General features: G+C 40.5%; 1 pseudogene; it reads right to left on the bottom strand.

The window, feature by feature from the left end:
• The window catches only part of LOC107662754 (proteinase-activated receptor 1-like), an 8,729-nt pseudogene extending 5,157 nt beyond the window's left edge, over positions 1-3,572 (bottom strand).
• Between the last annotated feature and the right edge of the window lie 809 nt (positions 3,573-4,381).

Below are 4,381 nucleotides of genomic sequence, written 5' to 3'. Positions count from 1 at the left end.
ATCGTGCAAAGAATGATGGGATATGTAGTCCGGGGTGCTATGCAACAGTTTGTGTTGTGCGAGAGTCAATGTAATGGAAAGGGTGACCTCTGGTGGTGAATAAACGGAAGTCCATGGACCGAATTCGTGACAATTATATTATAAGTATATTGTTATAATAATGCAGTGCTAATTGACATAGCATTTATTACAGTATAGAAACTATTCTGCCTTATTATGTGATAAAAAAGTGTTTTTAGTATATAAACCAAGGATTATTATTGGTGATTGTCCAGCAGTTATCTGATTTCTAAGCCAGTTAAAAGCTAGAAATTATAGAAAAATGAAAGTTGCCTATACACTGCCAGTCAAATGATTTTTAATGTTTTTTAAAGAAGTCTCTTCTGTTCACCAAGCCTGCATTTATTTGATCCAAAGTACAGCAAAACAGTAAAAGTTTGAAATATTTTTACTAGGCTATTTAAAATAACTGTTCTATTTGAATATATTTTAAAATGTAATTTATTGTGATTTCAAAGCAAAATTTTTAGCATCATTACTCCAGTCACACGATCCTTCAGAAATCATTCTGATATTCTGATTTGCTGCTTAAAAAAACATTTATTATTATTATGATGGTGAAAAAAGCTGAGTAGAATTTTTTCAGGTTTCTTTGATGAATAGAAAGCGCTTATCACATGCTGTGTGGTATCGGCGTTTGGTATCGGGGCATTTTAACGAGTACGAGTAGGAGTACAGGAGCTCAGTATCGGGCCCGATACCGAACCCTAATAATAATGCTCAAAAGTTACGTTTAAAAATTACATTGGCTAAGTGGCTTTATTTTTTTGAAGCCAAGTATAGCCTAGGCCTAATTAACAATGTCGGGTACTATACATTTATTTATTTACTTATTTATAGCACTTACATGAATTTACGCTGCACTTACAAATTGCATAAATTATGTTATGAGATTAATGTTTTAAATATAAAAACTGGAATATAGAAATATGAAATGATATTGATGATATTGAATGATACTTTTAAATATGAAACTAAAATTACCTAGATGGCAGCAAGCCACTGCCTCAATAAGTGAGTCGCTGAGTCATTTATTCAGTCGATTCTTTCAAAACAACTGATTCATTCATTCAGGCAGCAAGAAACTGTTTTATGAAAGGATCAGTGAATCATTCACTCACCCAATTTGTTCAAAACGCAAATTCATTCAGTAAGGAAACCACCTTGTGTGTTGCTGCAAAGACGCACAACATGGCTCTGTTTGGAACCATTTTTGTTTGGAACCACATCAGTGGTAATTGCTGGGTGATACATATGTACATTAACAAACATATTGCATTTTGGCAAATATTTCCTTATTTTTCCTAGGAAAATGTAATCATGACCAAAAAGATGTGGAAAATATCTGAAATATCTGGTAGGTTTTTTAACTCCAAAGTTAGGTTTAGGTTTAACTATAGTTAGGTATAGTCAAACTGAGAAAAATCTGCAATCAGGCATAAGAGAAATAATTAAACTCTATCAACACGTGTTCAACAAGTGTTGTCCATTTTTTCCCTTAAACACTAATATATTTTGAGTTTGTTATTCAGAGAAACCACTTCCTAAAACATTCAAGAACTCTTAAGGTTTTGTCTGAATGTCTTAAAGCTTCACTGCTCTTTTTGTTATTCTACAGTATATCTTAATACAGACCAGAACTGCTTCCTGCACTGAGACGATCCATAGTAGTACAGCAGAGGGTCCACTAAAACACTTGAACTTCCCAAGCAAACAGCCAATAGGTAAGCAGTATATGAAGAATTCTCCTCCCCACTGTGATTTCCAGCAGCTAAATGAACACAGTGGTACAACAGGATGCCACTGGTTGGAGCAAAGCACACCACAAACACCATCAGCACGGCGATAGTCATAATCACAGCTCTCCTTCGCTTGTCTGAGTATGATGTTGCCAAGTGATCATTCTTTGTAGTGAGCACATATATGATGGTAGAGTAACTCACTATGGTGATGACCAGAGGCAAGAAGAAGTAGAGGCAGGAGAGGATGGAGAACAGGTATGCAGACAGCTGTGTGTGATACAGCACGTCGTGGCAGGTGATGCCCACATCCTTTATCTTGAATGTTTGTGTTATGGAGAGAAGCGGCACCGTACCAGCGAGCGCCAGCATCTAGACCAGCATACACACATGTGGCTTTTCTTCCAGCAGCCTGTCCACACTCATGCTCATCATCAGCAGTGTGGAGCAGTACATGTAGCAGTAGTAAGCGACACTGAGCACATGACACGCCGCCTCACCGAACACCCAATCTGAAGTGTTCAGCTGGTAGTGGATCTTCAGAGGAGTGATCATTCTTTGTAGTGAGCACATATATGATGGTAGAGTAACTCACTATGGTGATGACCAGAGGCAAGAAGAAGTAGAGGCAGGAGAGGATGGAGAACAGGTATGCAGACAGCTGTGTGTGATACAGCACGTCGTGGCAGGTGATGCCCACATCCTTTATCTTGAATGTTTGTGTTATGGAGAGAAGCGGCACCGTACCAGCGAGCGCCAGCATCTAGACCAGCATACACACATGTGGCTTTTCTTCCAGCAGCCTGTCCACACTCATGCTCATCATCAGCAGTGTGGAGCAGTACATGTAGCAGTAGTAAGCGACACTGAGCACATGACACGCCGCCTCACCGAACACCCAATCTGAAGTGTTCAGCTGGTAGTGGATCTTCAGAGGCAGCAGCAGGGTGAAGAGCAGGTCCACACACGCCAGGTGAGACATGTAGATCACAGCTGGTTTCTTCTCTTGAATCCTACAGGTGAATGCCACCAAGGCCAAAGGGGCAAACTAATGAGGATGATGAAGATGTAGAACAAGGGCATGACGCGTGTGACCAGCAGGCCTTTGAGGAAGTCAACAGCTTTGTCTGAGATACCAAATGTGTTCAAGACTTATGCAGTTTCATTGAATATTTCTACATTCAGATGAGTGATGTTGGCAGTCTTGGCAAAAAAAAATTTTCATACACAATTACGTAAGTAGAATAGTTGTGTGTAACAAAACCTGTAACAATAACAGAAAACCATCAGTGAAAGATCTCGTGAGGCACACATGAATAAACACTGGTACACAGAGGATTTATGCATCACAGTTTCTGTGTTAAAGTGTAAAATGGAAATTCTGTCTGCATTTACTCACCCTCATGTAGTAAAAAAACCATAAGTCTTTTGTTCATCTTTCATCTTTGAATGAAACCTAAGAGTTTTCTGTACCTGCACGCAAATAAAACTCGGAAGATCCAAAAAGCTCATGAAGGCATCGTAAAACTTATCCATGTGAATTGAGTGGTTTAATCTAAGTCTTCTGAAGAGATACGTTCCCTGTATATGATGAAAATGTTTGTGTTTGTAATTTAGGTGTGGCCTTTCATTGAAGGGACAGAAACTTCTCAGGTTACAGTATGAATTTTTACTGTTTCACAGATTAACCAAAGTTATTTGGGTTTGGAGCAACATGACAGCAAAATCATGGTGGGCCTCACCTCTTACCTGGTAACCCTGAACCGAGGTCATCTGACGTATGCGTTGAAGACTCGTTGTAATCAAATGGCTCATTAGTCTGTTCAAAGCTGCTTACAGAGCTTTCTGCAACCAAACAGGCCAAAACACCATCAGTGAACACACACAAGCTACTAAAGGAAATTGAGTCTAATTGGACTTGATTAAGATGTTAAGCTATATCATTTCCTGTGAGCACTAATAGCAGCCCATCTCTTAGCAATTGGATCTTTCTTAAATTCATGCAGATTCTTTAATAATTCTGGGGGGAAAACAGAAAACAAACTCTTAAGACATGCAGGCTCATAGAAAGCATTACTAAGAGTCCAGTGTTCACAGGAAATGACCATATGGTGTGGAGGGAATAAATGCAGTAATTGGCCCTAAATGCAATGAAGGCTCTTAAAGGGGTCATATTATGCGATTTCAATTTTTCCTTTCTCTTTGGAGTGTTACAAGCTCTTGGTGCATAAAGAAGATCTGTAAAGTTGCAAAGACTAAAGAGTACGATATCCGCTTCGTCATGCCTGGAGCTGATCTGTGCTGGTCGCTGAGGAAATACATCAACTTCGCGCGGTCGATTGCCGGATCGGCTTTCACCGTGGACGAAGCAGAGTCCAGCTGGGGGTCGTCACATGTGGTTGCCGCAAGCCCGCCAGATGCTCCTTCATCGAATCCACTGGCCGCGCCATTCTCAAGCCCCCCCGCCTCTGCTCACTCAAGCTGGCATCCGCATACTCTAGGCCGCGGATCACTCTAGGCCTCCAGCCTCCGCTCACTCAAGGCCGCGGTGTGTGACGCTGTTTCGTTGTGAAAGCGAAACT

Source organism: Sinocyclocheilus anshuiensis, unplaced genomic scaffold (genome assembly GCF_001515605.1).
Source record: "Sinocyclocheilus anshuiensis isolate Anshui unplaced genomic scaffold, SAMN03320099.WGS_v1.1 scaffold457, whole genome shotgun sequence".
Lineage (NCBI taxonomy): Eukaryota > Metazoa > Chordata > Actinopteri > Cypriniformes > Cyprinidae > Sinocyclocheilus > Sinocyclocheilus anshuiensis.
This window is presented reverse-complemented; position numbering and strand designations above follow the sequence as displayed.